Source organism: Rattus norvegicus, chromosome 1 (genome assembly GCF_021556685.1).
Source record: "Rattus norvegicus strain SHRSP/BbbUtx chromosome 1, alternate assembly SHRSP_T2T, whole genome shotgun sequence".
Classification (NCBI taxonomy): domain Eukaryota; kingdom Metazoa; phylum Chordata; class Mammalia; order Rodentia; family Muridae; genus Rattus; species Rattus norvegicus.
Window position 1 is genome coordinate 76,128,432 of NC_141534.1, and position 17,244 is coordinate 76,145,675.

The window sequence follows — 17,244 nt, forward strand, 5'->3', positions numbered from 1 at the left end:
GACTTTTCATTGTGTACTGAATATCTTGGATGTTTTGGGTTAGGAGATTTTTGCATTTTCTTTGACTATTATATCAATGTTTTCTATGGTATCTTCTACACCTGATAATCTCTCTTCTATTTCTTGTTGGTGATGCTTGCATCTATAACTCCTGATGTCTTTCACAGGTTTTCTATCTTTAAGACTGTCTCCCTTTGTGATTTATTATTTTTATTATTAGATTGTGAATGGTATTGTTCAATTCCTTCACCTCTTTGGTTCTACTTTCCTGTATTTCTTTAAGGGATTTATGTGTTTCCTTTTTAATGACCTCTACCTGTTTATCTCTGTTCTCCTGTATTTCTTTAAGAGAGGTATTAATGTCCTTCCTAAAGTCTTCTGTTATCATCACGACAAGTGATTTAAATCAAAATATGGCTTTTCAGGTATGTTGGGGTATCTATGGCTTGGTGTGGTAAAAGAATAATTTTCTGGTAATTCCGATTAGCATTGGTTTCTGTGTTTACATTCTTGAGCTTCATTCTCACCATCTTGTTATCTCTAGTGTTAGCTGGCCTAGTAGTCTCTGACTGGAAACTGTTCCTCTTGTGAGCCTGTGAGGTTGGGTGTGTCAACATTCCTGGTAGTCAAAGTTTTGTTGACAGGATTGGGGTAGTGAAGTGTATAACACAGGGTCATCTTCATGGTGCAGATGAAAACAGGAAGGATCATTTTCATGGCTGTGCTGTGGTTCCTGGATCCACTGAGCTCTGGTAAGTCCTAATTTTGCCAGGTATTGCAGGGGTAATAGTGATCTCACTTGTGAGGTTGAGTGTGTCAACACTTCTGGTGAACAAGGTTTCTTTGGGAGGATTGGAGGAGTGTTGATGGCTGTAGCACAGGGTCAGCTCCCAGGTGCAGATGGAAACTGGAAGCACCAGCCCTCTCTTTAGGTTTTGTTTTTATACACGTCAAAAATCTTATTTATTTATTTATTTATTTATTTATTGTTTATTTAGTGTATGAGTGTTTTTTCAGTGTACAACACACATGCGTGTTACCCAGAGACCCAGAAGAAGTTATTAGATGCCCTTGAACCGGAGTTACAGGTGATTGTGAGCCATCTGATATTGATGCTGGTAATTGAACTCAAGTTCACTTTAAGATCATCTGGTATGCTAAACCTTTGCCATGCACACCTCACCATCATTGAAATCTTGTTGGAGGATGATGTAATATGAAGTCACTAAGTTGCTCAGGGTTCCCTGAACTTCACTGTGTTAGTAGGTAGGCAGACCCTACAATTGAAATCTTCCTGCCTCTTCTCTAAAGTAGCTGGAATTCCAGGTTAATGTCACTGGACTCAACTACCTGTTAATATTTACAGGTGTTTTATGCTGTACTGTACATGTACTGTTATCCTAATAGCATCATAAATATGATCCTGTGCTAGCATTGCACCTAGTATCAACAGAATTAGAGGTAGCAGTAATTCTTTTAAGATTTATGGGTACGTCTTTTCATGACTCTATGTAGGAGCAATACATGTGTGCCCTGCTTTCAGAGTCCATAAAGGGTGTCAGATTGCCTGGAGCTAAAGTTACAGACAGCTGTGAGATCCCTAGTATCGATGCTGCAAATGAAATATGGATCTTCTGCAAGAGCACCAAATACTCTTAAGTACTGGGCTATCACTCCAGCCCCATGAGTAATTCTTTAGAGTAATACATGTCACTTTTTTTGTTTTCTGCTAGGTAGTGGTGGAGTACACAGTGTAGGACTCTGGTGATGAGGTGGTGAATTTAAATCTGAGGCTCTCAGGACTTTCTAGCTCTCTAACTGTACGCACCTGCTGATAATAATGTCTAAAATGTCCTAAAAAGACTCTTGCTCTTTCTGAGGATAAAAATCTGATGGTTTAGGAGATTAACACTGGTAGCCTTACAGCAGAGAATTAAGCAATGTGGCCTTTGTTCTTTATCAGCAGGACTGCTGGGCTCTAGCTTTCAGCCTGCTAGTTGGAAGCCTCAGGAAATAAAAGGGACACTTTGAAAAGTAATTACACTACTTTCAGAAAAGGACCTAATAGCAGTCCCACTATAAAAGAGCTTAATAATCACTGTTATAATTTTAGGAATTCTTATAGAATCATCATTAGACTTAGGTCTTAATGTCTGAATAGAATCACTACAAGAAATGTACATCTTTGTAGATTTGTAGATATCTGTTCCAAAGGCATGGCTACTACTTAATGATAGTTATATATGTTTAATAATAACAGGAAAAGCATATCAATAGCAGGAATCTTTCCTAAATTTATTTACAGCCTTGCTTAATAAGGGGGAACCTGTCACAGATAGGATAATAATCCAGAGTCGGCCATCTCAGGAAGATCACCTGCTAGTTATTAGCCTGTACAATTATGGCTCCTGAAATTTTTCCAAGTTTCTAGCAGTGGTTCTGAAGCTGTGAGTTGAGACCCTTTTGGAGGTTCGATGACTATTTCACAGGGGTTATCCGAGACCTTAGGAAAACAGATATGTTCATTGGTATTCATAAAGTCACAAAATTAGAGAATTAGGAAAAATAACATTATAGTTAGAGGTCACCAAAAACATGAGAAACTGTATTAAATGATTTCATCGTTGAGACCATTGAGAACCACAGTGTTGTTTTAGTGAAACTTTCAATGGGATGAGAGTTAAAATGAGACCATACCAAAAAACTTGCCTTATTTATCACACAAAATGAACAGTATAGTAGGTGATAGTTTAGTGACCACATGCATATATGTAGATGGAGATTGGCATATTTCTGTGGACGCCAGATACTGATACCAAGTAACTTTCTTAATTACTCTCTACCTGATTTTGGAGACAGGAGTTTTCAGTAAACCTGGAGCTCAGCAAATTTGCCTAGACAAGCTGCCAGAGGCCACAGCAATACTCCTGTTTTTGCCCTGCCTAGTGCTAGGATTTCAGGGCTGTGCCATCATACCCTGCTTTTTGTTTGGTTATTTGTTTCTCTACCTATTTTATATCTTGGCCTCAGTTTCTCCTACCTCCTTTCCTCCCTGATCCCTCACAAACACACTTGCCCTTTCCACTATATCTAGTCCTCCCTTGTTACCCCTAAACAAATGAAGGGCTCTCAGAAATAGCAATTGAATGCAGCCTATCAAATTACAATAACACTAGGCACAATCCCTCATATCAAGGCTGGATGAGGCAATGCCATAGGAGGAAAATTGTCCCAAGTTTAAGCAAAAGAGTCAGTGGCAGTCTCTGCTCCTCCGTTAAGGATCCAACAAGAACACAAAGTTACACAATCATAACATATAAGCTGAGTAAGCAGTGGACCTCTAGTGCAGATTTCACACAGGGTCCATGGTTGTCCCTTTAGTCTCTATGAACATTTGTGAGCTCTGCTTAGTTGATTCTCTGGGTGTTTTCTCATGATGTCCTTGACAACTCTAGCATCTACACTTCTTCTTCCCCTCTTCAGTGGGGTTATGCTGGCTTGACCAATTGTTTGGCCGTGGTCTCTGCATCTGTTCATTTCAGCTGCTGAATGATGCCTTTGAAGGAGTTGCTGGATGATGCATGGCTCTTAAGACGATTGTGACAGGCAAAATTCTATTAAAATAGCAGAAAAATCATTAGAAATCATTTTTCTTAATTTCTTATTTCTTTCATCTTTTTCCTTTTCTTTCTTTTTAAATACAATTTAAACAGAACTTTTATTATAGCTTTGTGTATTATGCATTATGTATTATGCATATGCATATGTATTATGCATAAAAATTATATAAGAATATTGACATTCAAATTTATATATATACATATATATCAATATTCATCTCTATTTTTTTGTCTTTTATTTATCTTTTATTTTTAATTTATACAGTTTTTCTTAATTGGGTATTTCTTATTTACATTTCAGATGTTATTCCCTTTCCCAGTTTTCTGTCCATAATCCTCCTAACTTCTCGCCCTACCCTTCTAAAAGGGTGTTCCCCTCCCAATCAGCAGTCCCTTATTGCCACCCCAGACAATCCCCTACACTGTGGGTCCAACGTTGACAAGACCAAGGGCTTCTCCTTCCATTGGTGCCCAGCAAGACCATCCTTGGCTACATATAAAGTTGGAGCCATGGTTCAGTCCATGTATACTCTTTGGATAGTGGTTTAGTCCCTGGGAGCTCTGGTTGGTTGGCATTGTTGTTCTTATGGGGTTGCAACCCCTTCAGCTCTTTCATTCCTTTCTCTAATTCCTCCAACGGGGTCCAATTCTCAGTTCAGTGGTTTGCTGTTAGCGTTCACCTCTGTATTTGACATGTTCTGGCTGTGTCTCTCAGGAGAAATTTATATCCAGTTCCTGTCAGCATGCACTTCTTTGCTTCATCCATCTTTCTTTCCTTTTTTTTGGTCCTTTCCTTCCTTCTTTTCTTCTTTCTTCCTTCCTTCCTTTCTTTCTCTTTCTTTCTTTCTTTCTTTCTTTCTTTCTCTCTTTCTTTCTTTCTTTCTTTTTCCAGCTGTGTTTGGTATCCTTAATCTCTGACATGACCAGCTTTTAGTTTCTGGCCAACAACACAGTGACAGGTGTGGGCTCCTTCTACGGTATGTGACTCAAGTTAGACTAGACTGGTGGGCCACTTATACACATTCTATTTCACCATTACCCCAGCATATCTTGCAGGCAGAAGATATTGTAGGATAAAAATTGTGTGGCTGTTCTTCTTGCTTCTTATATCAACACTGAAGTTTCAACTTATGTCTTTACACCTGTGCAGCAATTTACCAGCTCAGTCAATTCCCCAATCATTTGCACCCTCCTTGTTCTTTTGTTACTAAGCTACTTGCATGATTTTCCAACAGATCCATTTTCTCTAAAGACAAATATATCTTCCTTAAGAAAAAAACTGGCATCTCTCTTTTCTCATTTTGGTTTTATGTGATGCTGGAAAGAGCTAAACAAGGTGGAATTCATGAAATTTAAGGAATTATTCATACTTGATATTCTTCAAATGGGCCTAAAACAGATTTCTTGGACCAAAGTAAAGGATGCATCTCAGGAAGACCTTGACATCTTATTGGTGAAACATTGTGATGGGAAGCAAGCCCAGTATACAACCTTCAAAGTCCTCCAGAAAATCAGTAGGGATGATCTCACTGAAGGGCAATAGGGAAGATTGTTGGTGAGTTGGTCAAAGCTGCTTTAAGATACTGAGGTTTGTGTCATGTTTTTGACAGCTGTTTTTATGCCCATCTACCTTAGGGACAGAAGGTGTCATGGCACATAATTTTCCCTGAGGAAGGAGTCAGCTTCATGTATACATGTTAGTTCTAGTCTGTGTATTCAAATATATAAGGGTAACAATCCTAACCTAGATGATTAAACTACTGCACAGGACATTATTAATGTTCTCTTCACATCTAAACTTGAGCTTTAACTCTAGAATAAAATAGTAGAACTGAGGATTTAGGGCAGCAACAAGCAAAGATACCTGTAAAAAATCATATTTATGGAATCTAGGGTGATGTCTTTGTCTGCAAGGTACTTGCTGTGTAAACTTGAAAATCTGCCTTGATGGTTAATCTCAGCAACCATATACAATCAAGGCATGATAGCAGTCTGGTCAGCTAGTTTACAAGTTCTGAGCTAGCTGAAAAATATTTGTCTCAAAAAATGAGATGGACCTCCTGAGGAGATGATTCAGTGTTTAAGAATGCTGGTTCTTACTGAAGAACTCGGCTTGTTTCCAGAATCTACCTAGTGGTTCACAACCATCTGTAATTCCAGTTTCAGGGGATTCAGCACATTCTTTTATTCTTTGAGGGTACTGCACACAGCTGGTACACATGCATGAATGCAAACAAAAGCACCCTTTCACCCATATTAAAAAAATAAATCTTTTTTAAGCAAATAGCAGCTGAAGAAAATACCCAATGTGAACCTCTGGTGTCCACATGCATGTGCACTCTACTCCTCCCCCTCTCACTACCCCACATACATGTCAAGTATGTATTTGAAATAGCTACATAATACAGTATGTAATAAGATTTCTTAGTCTTCATTGTTGCTTTAACATCAAAAGATTATAAAAGACAAGTCATGTTTCATAAACAGTATGATCCTAAAAGTCATACTTTAATTTATTCTGATAGATGATACCATGGATGCTTTAAGATTTAATGTATATTTTTGTCTTTGAGGTTTCAGTATCTTGCTATGATCATTTTCATTTTCCTTTGCTCATTATGCTAGGATTCACTGATAATCTTATATTTGTGACTAGAAAATATTCTTTACCCTTCATTCTACATTTGTTTAAACATTGTCTCTGTGTTGTTCTTTCTATCCCACCTTATTTTGGGATTCCAGTCACACATATTGAATCTTTAAACGATGGTCAAAATATGTATGAGAACTATTAGAAAACTACTTTATGTGTCTGTTAGAGTACCTGCATATGTGTGTCATGTGTGACCGTGCCACTGGAGGCCAGAAGAGGACATTGGTTCTTCTGGTACTAAACCAGCAGAAGGTGTGTGCTACCATGGGAATGCTTGGACCTAAACCCAGGTCTTCTGAGTGCTTTTAACCACTGAGCCATCTCTTGAGCTTCACATATTACATCTCCATACAATGTTTTGTGTTTCTCTCTTTTTATCTTTTCTTGGCTATAGGTTGGATTTTGTTTCTAACTGACCTTATGCCCTCCTTCCCCTGTGTAGCTATTTCTCATCAATATCAAAATCAGTGTTGGCTCCTTTTGACCTTTCTTACACATATCTTGATATGTACACATATGCACACTTGCATGACATAGTACACAAACGAAGATCAGAGAAAAACTTCTGAGTTAATTCTGCTTCTGTACTGTGAGGTTTATGGAAGAAACTGAGGACCTCATATGCCTTGTGACGAATGCCCTAAGACATCTCATTGGCCCCCATCTGGTGATTCTTAAATTTAGTTGAGACCTTTTATGAAGGTATACAATTTGCCTTGCTATTACTGTTTCCCTAATTGGTCAACTTACCTTTTATTATTATTGAGCACATTTTAAAAATTAACTGTTATACTTGGAATACAAAATGTTTCAATGTTTAATTTGTATGTATGTATGTATGTATGCATGTATGTGTGTGTGTGTATATATGTCATTGTGTTTTGCTTATAGTATTTCCCCACTGTGATTCTCCCTTCTCTCCTTTCCTTTCCCTCCCCCTAGCTTGTATAAGTTGAAAAAATTTAAGGTATCATTTCAAAAATTGCACATGTGCATGGATGTGTGCAGGGCTTTGTGTGTGAGTGCAGTGCTTGCAGAGTCCAGGCCTTCTAGAGATGCATCATATGCATAGGCACTGTGAGACAACAGATATGTATGTGTGCTAGAAACCATTTTCAGAATATCTTCTAGAGTAGCCAATGCCCTTAACTACTGAGGCTTCTCTCTAGTCCCATTATTCTATACTTTTAATATCAGTGTGACACTACCTATTTTCATTATTATGCAGTCAATCTTATGTTAAAAGTAATGCCATTTTTTAGTTTTCTGCTGTTATGCCAGCCATGTATAATTACACCGTTAGGTGTGCACATCTGAGTATGTGGCAGGAGTTAACAGACACTGATGTTAGAGTTTGGAGAGCCATGCAGTCCAACATACATTGTTGCTATTTTTGTTGTCTCAGTAAAGCAGTTGCACACAACAGAGAATACTATATGGTCCAGCATATTATCTATGAAAGTCATGCTTTTCATTTGGAATGAATATGTTTGTTTAATACACAGCAAGTCAAAGTAAAATAATAACTTGCAAATGATAGAAATAAACGGTATGTAGGTAGGATAGATATATAGATGATAGATAGATAGATAGATAGATAGATAGATAGATAGATAGACAGACAGACAGATAGAGATATCTAGATAACTAGATATCTAGATAGATGCCTAGATAGACACATTAATAGATACATAGATACATAAAAAGCAGCATCAAATTTGGCCTTCATAACTTCTGGGAGAAATTGATAGGGCCTTTCCTTCAGTCTCCTGAAATGCTTGCTGACAGGAGCCTTTATCTTGAGAGGCTATGCCAGAGCCTGACAAATACACAGGTGGGTGATCTCAGCCAACAATTGAACTGAGCAAGGGGTCTCCAACTGAGGAGTTAGAGAAAAAGTTGGAGGAGCTGAAGGTGTTTGTAACCCCATAATAAGAACAGTAATATCAACCAACCAGACGCCCTAGACTAAAACCACCAACCAAAATTTACACATGGAGGAACCCATGGCTCCAGTCACATACATAGCAGAGGATGGCCTTGTCTGGCATAAATGGGAGGAGAGGCCCTTGGCCCTGTGAAGGCTTGATGCGCCAGTGTAGGGGAATGCCAGGGCAGGGTGGTGGGAATGAAGTGAGTGCATAGGGGAGCACCCTATAGAAGCAGAGGGAGGGAGAATTGGATAGGAGTTTCTGGAGGAGAAATTGGGAAAAGAGAAAGCATTTGAAATGTAAAATAAAAATTACCCAATAAAAATGTTTCAGAGAGAGAGAGGGGGGGGGGAACAACTGGAGTCCCCATGCAAAGCAGAGATTATCCTCTAAAGCGATATTCCAGTTGAAAAACAAATAATGTTAGGAAGGTTACATACCCAAATCAGGCTCTCATAACATCATCATCATCAAAAAAAAAATCATCATCTCACAAAATCCAGCAGAAACCAGATTGGGGAGGGGGAGCTAGTTGGAACTCCCAATTGAGCTATCTCTCCAGTGGCTGAGTTTCACATTATTCTAATGTCAGCTTTATTACTCATTCCAGGTCCTTTTATATTCTGAGGCAACCTGTTATAAAAATCTGCTTGAAATAGTTCATAATGTAGGTGGTCTCAAGGATTACTCTTGAGCTGTTTTATTCTCTTCCCTTCCTGTTGCAGAGTTAGTGCTCAATCCATTCCCTGACAAGAACACAAGAAGGCACTGTTGGTAACATGATTTGGTCTGAAATGGGGTAAAGTGACAACCTCTCTTCAAGTGCCAGCTTCTGAAACAGCACATGACCGTTAAACGTTATAACATTCATGACACACAGAGAATTGCAACTCTGCTCCAGGGCCAGTGAAAATTTTTGCACATTAACTAGCATTGTTCTGGGCCCACAGACCACATTCATCATAAGGGGGGCAAAGAAATGGCTCAGTGGCTAGAAGTATGCCTCACTTTTGCAAAGAACCTGAGTTCAATTCCCAGCACCAATGTGGGACTGCTCATGAGACAACAGTAATCCAGCTCTGGGTATATTTCACAACTCTGCCTTCCAGAGGAAACCACAAACACATTATTAAAAAATATTTAAGTGTACATTCTGAAATAAAATATTGAGATAAGACTATATATGGGTAAATGTTTAACTCAATTTTGATATATTGTGGTTTTTCTCCCAATATGACTCAGTACACCCAAATATATATTGAGCTCATTTTAAGAAGTTGACATGTAATTGTTCTTGAAAGTTCAGCATCAGTATTCAGAATTTCTTCCGGGATGAATATGATCAATTTGAGAACCTTCTTGTACCAAAGGGAACTGAAGAGAAGCCACAATTGATGTTCCTGGAATTGGCAAGACTATTCTTTTGAAAATTTTCATGATTGGTCATAAGGCCTTGTGTTTCAGAATAAATTCTCCTACACCTTCTACTTCTGCTGTCAGGATGTGAAACAATTGAAGACAGCAAGCCTGACTTAACTGATCTCCAGACAGTGGCCCAGTCCCTCAGCTCCCATGGAAGAAATCCTATTCCAACCTGAGAAACTCTTATTTATCATTGACAGTTTAGAAGGGATGGAATGGGGTTTTACCAAACAGACGTCAAAGCTGTGTGACAACTGCATAGAGAGCAGCCAAACTGCTGAGCAGTTTTCTCAGGAAGATGATAGTCCCCGAATCATCTCTCCTCATCTCAGCTAATTTTGAGGTTTTTGAGGAATTGAAGGACTGGATTGAGTACACAAATGTGAGAACAATAACTGGATTCAAGGAAAGCGATATTAAGATATCTTTCCACACCTTGTTCCAAGATAGAAGAGAGCCCTGGAGGCCTTCAGTTTCATAAGAGAAAATGAGCAGCTGTTCACCTGTGATCTGCTGCATGGTAGCTACTTGTCTTAAAAAATGAGATAGAGAAGGTAAAAGACCCAGTCTCCATCTGCTGACGTACCACCTCCCTGTATACTACTCACATCTTCAATTTGTTCATTCCCCAAAATTTCCAATATCCAAGTGAAAAAAAGCCAACACCAGCTGCAAGGCTTGTATTTTCTAGCTGTGGCAGGCATGTGGACTGACACACCTGTGTTTAATTATGAGACTCTCAGGAGAAATAGAATCGTGGACTCTGATATCCCTGCATTGTTGAACATTGGAATTTTTGAACAGAGCAGGGATCTGAAAATTCTTACATATTCTGGCCAGGAGTTCTGTGCTGCCATGTTTTATCTGGTAGAGACCCACATGAACCACCCTAGTTAGGATGTTCACCATGTAGAAGATCTACTGTTTTCTAAAGAAGGTCAAAAGATGGTGTATTTGGGTGGCTGGGGGCTATTTCATTTTTGGCCTTTTACATGAATTGGAACACAAAAAACCTGGAAGCAATTTTTGGCTACCAGATGTCTCAGTAAGTAAGAATTGCTTCAGTGGCTAGAAATTCTATTGGACCCTGAACTAAAAGTAAATACCATGAAGTTCCTTTATTGTCTTTTTGAGATGGAAGAGGAAGTCTTTCTACAGTCAACAATAAAACGTAGGGAAGAGATTGGCATTGTGGCTAAGGATTATTATGATTTTATTGTTGCTGCCTACTGCTTAAACCATGGTTCTGCACTGAGAGACTTATCTATCTGAATCCAAAATGTCCTAAATGAAAGGATGGACCAGAGGTACATGTCAGACTATTCATTATCTTTATTTCTGTCCCATTTTCAGAACCTCTCCCTGTGCATTGCTGACTTATATAGACAGATTCAAAACTCTCTCTTCCTGGTTGTGCAATGCCAAGTGTTCAGTCTAGAAACCACATACACACAAACAACAAAAACAGACTCAACAGTGTGTATGTGTGTGTGCATGTGTGTGTCTGTGTGTGTATGTATATGTATATGTACATATATATGGACATATATATGGGCATACAGATGTCCATATATATGTTTATGTATGTACAAAAACACACACATATATAAAAAATGAATTCACCTCTTTTGGCAATAGCTTCCACTTTTGAAACTTTCACTTTTATTTTGTGTGTATGTGGCTATCTCTTAATATGCACACATGTCAAAATGGTATCAGTGGTCAGAAGAGGTCATCAGATTCCCTGGAAGTATACTTAAATAACTGTGGGTTCTGGGATCCAAATTCTTAATATCAGGAGGAACATAAGCACTCTTAAATTAACCAATGAATTCTCTCCAGTCTGATAGATGCCATCTTGAGCCCCAAATTGACTGTTTTAAATATATGCTATTTCATCTTTTTATTATTTATTTTGTGTTAATTGTTTTGAGACAGGATCTTACTATATAGCTGTACTGAGCTTGGAATTATGATATCCATCTACCTGTCTCCATAGTCCTGGAATGAAAGGCATGTGCCTCCATGCCTGAGTATGTTTCTTAATTATAGTTGATAGACATAGATAGATAGATAGATAGATAGATAGATAGATAGATAGACAGACAGACAGATAGATGGGTGGATATGAAGTAGTAGAAATATTGTATCAGTTCATATGTACAGGGATCCAGGAAGAAGTTCAATTTACAGAGTATTGCCTGCTGAACTGCACATGTAAAAGATTTCTTCCTCAACATCATATAAAACTGAGTATAGTGGTACATGCCTATAATCCAAATTCTCTGATAGTGCACACCTGGGGGTGCACAAGAGACACCCTGCTCATCTTTCAGAACAGGAGAAGAGGATTTCCCTCTGATTCAGTGACATTTCCTCAGTGATTTTCTCCTGGATATTTGGAGGCTCCTATATGACTTAAATTTTACTTTTCTCTCTGATTGGGTTATCCTATTCTCCTCTGATGCTAGGACAGCTCTGAAGATAATTTGCTAGCTATCTGTGGCTTCTTGGTGCTACTCGCTACGTATTTTTCTTCCTTTCTTTTTTTTTTCTTTTAAAGTTTGTCTTACAATGTCACACAATAAACTCAACCATTGAAAAACCAAAAGCATGTTTACCATAGAAGCATACAGAATAACAGTATACAAGGCAGAAAAATAGGATAAAAGTGTACATATCAAGAACTTTAGAACTCCATACACATTCCCATACACTCCCACCCCCTTTTCTGTCACTAGCCACAAATCAGGAACACCATCTTTGCTTCTAACACCACAACACTGTCCACCATTGAATTTTATATGTAAAGCACATGTCATCAAATTCCTGCCACCAACAATATCTGAGAGTCATCTAGATATAATTTCTAGAGCAATAGAAGTTCCCTCAAGTTTACTCTCAGTAAAAATTTTAGCTCCTCAGGTGGAAATACTTCCCACAAATGATTCAGGAAGCACCTATCTTTCAGCACATGGAGTCATGTGTCCATAGACATTACACTCAGGGATGAGAGTTCTGAGTTCTATGGCATGTAGAGAGCCATGAAATCTGAACTAAAACAATGGCTTCCAATGTGGATATACCCATCTAGAAATCAACTTTCACACTCTATAATCAGTTCAATTTTAGGAAAATTTTAAATGAGTCTTACTCATTTTTTATTTCACATATGAATGTTTTGCCTGCATGTGTCTGTGTACCACATGCATACGTAGTGCCTGCACATGTCAGAAATCATAAGATGATGTGGATTTAGAGTTACAGATGGTTGTGAACTATCACATGGCAGATGAAGAATTCAGAACTTCTAGAAGAGTATGAAATGCTCATAACAACCTAGTGTTTTAAATTAATATAAATTCCTTCCATTTATTTATTTACACTGTATGTGAGTGCCTGCGTACATATGCTACATGCTACAGCATGCAAAAGATTATGTGAAGATGTGTAGCAAAACAGGACATCCTGTAGAAATTTGTTCTTTCCCTTCTCCATGTGGTTCCTGGGATAGAACTCAGGTTGTAGGGTTGACAGCAAGTGCCTTAACTGACTGATCCATTTCATTGACCAGTGGTGATCATTTTTTAAAGTGAAGAAGTCTACGAATGAGTAATAGAAAAACAGGACACAAGTGCACAAATTAAATACTGTTGTCCTGTGATAGTTTTAATGTCAACTTGACACAATCTAAAGTCACCTAAAATGGGCTTCTCTAGATAAGAATGTTCTCTGGCCATGTTTACAGATGATTTCTTTACGAAGTTAACTGAAGTGGTAAGACTTGTCCACAGTGAATTGCAACATTCCTCAGAAAGCAGTAGCGTGACCTGTACAGGAGTGGAGGAAGTTAATTGAGCACTAGCATGTGTACATTAATACACTGCTCTGTGCTCTTCATTGTGCATTCGATGTGACTATGATCCTAGGTATTTTTTCCTCTTCTGAATAGCCACAGTGATGACTCATAAGCTGAAACTTTGAATCCAGTAAGCATTTTTTTCTATTATTGCTTAGGTCAGATCATTTTTATCACAGCATATGGATCAAAATTAAGATGCCTCCTTCGATGGGAATCTGTGAGATGAGAGAACACAAAGACTCACTCCAGTTCTTTTATTTTGTATTCTGCCTTGTTCAAGATTTTACACAATATTACCACATCACTGTGGGAGAGGAATGTGTCACTGAGGTTCAAGAGCTCCAAATATTAGCTTTGAATCAAATCGAAGAATAGGTACTTATCACATAAAAAGGACACATTATTTGCCCTGTGGAACAAATAGTTATCCATCAGTTTATAATTAGCCCAAGTTCTAATCTTTGGCAAGATGCTATATTACATAATATATTTACTATGATGCCATCATAGTAAAGGTGTTTAACATTTAAACATAGCTAACAATAAAATTATTATGGGTGATATTTAGGACTTCATATGTAGTTTTTAATAAGCAAAGGGGATTAGTGCCTTCTTCAGTCTTGAAGTCCTTTTCTGTGTGGTCTTCATGGGTCATAATGCCATTAGGGTTTTAGGACTGGACTTGTAGGAATGGCGGTTGCTAAAGCATGGGGTAGTGCATTCTATGTGGGACCAACACTAGCTTTGACCCACAGGAAAAGACACATCCCATTATGAAAGTTATCTACAAATACTTATAGTGTGCATGCACAAACATTCACACACACACACACATACATGAACACACATACACATACACACACACACACAAACACACACACACACACAAGCACATTTAAATGGAGTACTGATGTATGTGTATCCTTGTTTACATGTACAGGTATTGTAAGATTCAAACTTTAAGGACAAAGACTGCCTTAGGGAAACACCAGGCTAGGTGACTGGGATTTTAACACACTGTCCAAAGAATTTAGGATATCACCCTGTTCCAGGAAATGAGCTAACTGCCCTTAGCAGTCCCCCATCCTCATTAATGAGCTAACCGTAGTTGGGCAGGATCTTTCACCACCCCCTCTGCATCCCAAAGATATCTCTCCAACAATGACTTCCAATGAGTTCAAAGGATAATAGGAGGCCACCAATGAATTCAAAAGGTAATAAGCCACACCAAGGAGAAATAACCAACTCATGCTTTAACCTAAAACCTATACCTTGAAAACATATAAAAAGTGTGTGCTTTTATTGTTCAGGGTTGCCTCTGCCCCAATTGCAGAACTACTCTAATGCACTGGATCAATAAATCTCTTGCTTATTGCATCGATCTCCCTTTCGGTGTCTCTGTGAGTGGGATCTCAGTGCTTTTTAGGCTGGTGTGGTCATTTCAGGGCTAAATACTGAAACAATGTCTCAAAAAACAAAAAACAAAATAAATAATAAACAAAAGAATAAGGAGGTATATCTGTCTATCTCAAAGTGCTAGGTGATAAGATTCAGCCTGTATGCTCTCTCTTCTCCTTGCATTCTGGGGAATAAACTCAGATCTCACATGGGATACAGGTAACCCTCATTATGAATGAGGGGGCCAAGAACAGCAGTTTATCTATGTAATCTCTTCAAGGCACATTCCCCAATAGCCCAGATATGAAAGGTATCTGGTTCCCTTATTATGGTATGCATGAGAAAAAGAAAAGGGCAAAATCATATTAGATCAGTGTATCAGTGCATGCTCTCTTGACCTTGTTGCTATGAGTTGAGGCAGGGACCCCAGTAAATCAGGTGCACTGACAGGGTACTTCTATAGAACCACCACAAAGTGGTAGGACAATATCAGTTTGTGACAAGGCCTGCATTCCTTAATGACCAAAGTTAAAGTCCCAAGACCCTCCAAAACTTCTTCCCCATTTTCTCCCAAGGGACTATCAGGGAACACTGACTACTCAACTCCCCAGTGCCTTCTCCCACAGGGCCAGCAGGGATCACAGGATGCACAGTTTTTCAAAGCATCCCACTGGCTCAGCAGGATGTAACTACTTTACAGCTTCTCACTGCTGTGCACAGAGGATGAAGTCAATACTCAGGCCAATTCCAGATGAGTCACAGGAAATCATTAGTACACATATGGATGCCGAGTTTTCTTCTCTGCAACAGAGGGCACTTCTGATTCACAGGGTATATGTGGTTGTTATGAGCTGCCAAGTCACTTTTTTCAGACTTGGGCTTCAAGATTTAAGGGTAGGATAGTGTTTGTTTTTAGAGTGAGTGTCACACATTCTAGCCTTGCCTCAAAATCCCTATGTTGGAAGATGACCTTGATCATCTGGTCCTCTTGTCTGCACCTCCAAGTCCTGGAATTATGGTTTAGTTTGATGATTGCTAAGAACCCAGGGACTCCTGCATGCTACGCACCCTGAGCTATCATACTACTCCTGCTGCTGTTCTTTTTATGACTCATACTGCTGCCAAAGCAAAACTACTGCTTTCTATATAGTCCAGGTAGGCCTTACATTTAAGGCTAGTCTCCTGTCTAAAAAGCCTCCAGAGTCCTGACATTACAGGTATACATATCAGTATAGCTCTGACATCCAGTGTTAAGAAAAATCCACAGACATCCTAGAACTGGCTAAATGTAAGGTAGGTTGGATTGCACAAGGAGTGAGGGGACAAAACATTCACACATGGGCATGGGGCTCCATCTCTTATTTTCCTTAGCTGTGTGACTTGGCTCAGGCTTGTAGTGGTTTGTGCCTTCTCTTCTGTCCATAGAGACCTTATATGAGATCAGCTTTGAGAGCTGCTACTTAGAACATTCTGGAAAAGCTACCTGGCTACACAGAGATAGATAGTCCTGAAAACTGCTACACACTGACCCTAGTTTTTTTGAGGTGGCATGGGACTGGGACAACCTCCTTTCCATCCCTCCAACCAGCCCACAGCTCACCAGTTTCAAAAGAGGGAAGTACAGCTGCAGGTAATATTGGAGGTACATGGAAATATTCTTTGTAGGAAAAATAAGTCATCCAAAAAGGAAGGGAGGGAGGGAGGAACAAAGTATGGAAGGAAGGAAGGAAGGAAGGAAGGAAGGAAGGAAGGAAGGAAACCCAGGGTTAGTTGTGTAGGCTGTTAAGGGAGGCAAAGAATTCAAAACTCAAGGACATCCGCACCTACATATATTAAAAAAACAATCAGTCAATCAAACAAATAAATACTTTTAGGCTACCTCAGTTGGCAGAAGGCAAGAGGATGACCAGTCCTTGGCTACCTATACTGCATATAGACACCTGGAGTCAAAACATAAGGGGAGAAAGACCAAAATAATTCCTCCACAGAAAGACTTGATAGTTGTGTCACCATGGGAACTAAGTACAAGTTCATTGGCAATAAAACAAAAATGGCATGATTACAAAGTTTAATCAACAGTGAGGAGGAAAAGGTAATGATATAGTTGGAAAACTCTAGATACTGTTACAAATAAAGACTGAATTTGTGCATAATGCATATATGACCATAGAAGTAGGGAGTAGGGGTGTGTGTGTGTGTGTGTGTGTGTGTGTGTGTGTGTGTGTGTGTGTTGTCTGTGTGTTTTTCCTCAAGCGTGTAGGGCAGGAGTACTCATCAAATGTTTTTCCTTAGTTTTTGAGACAGAGTATATCAGTGATCTCAGGCCAGAAGACTCCCACATCTGCATCTTGTGAACAC

General features: G+C 38.9%; 1 pseudogene; it reads left to right on the forward strand.

Moving 5' to 3' along the window:
- The first annotated feature begins 682 nt into the window (after positions 1-682).
- On the forward strand, positions 683-12,214 carry Nlrp4b-ps3 (NLR family, pyrin domain containing 4B, pseudogene 3; annotated as a pseudogene).
- The last annotated feature ends 5,030 nt before the right edge of the window (positions 12,215-17,244 follow it).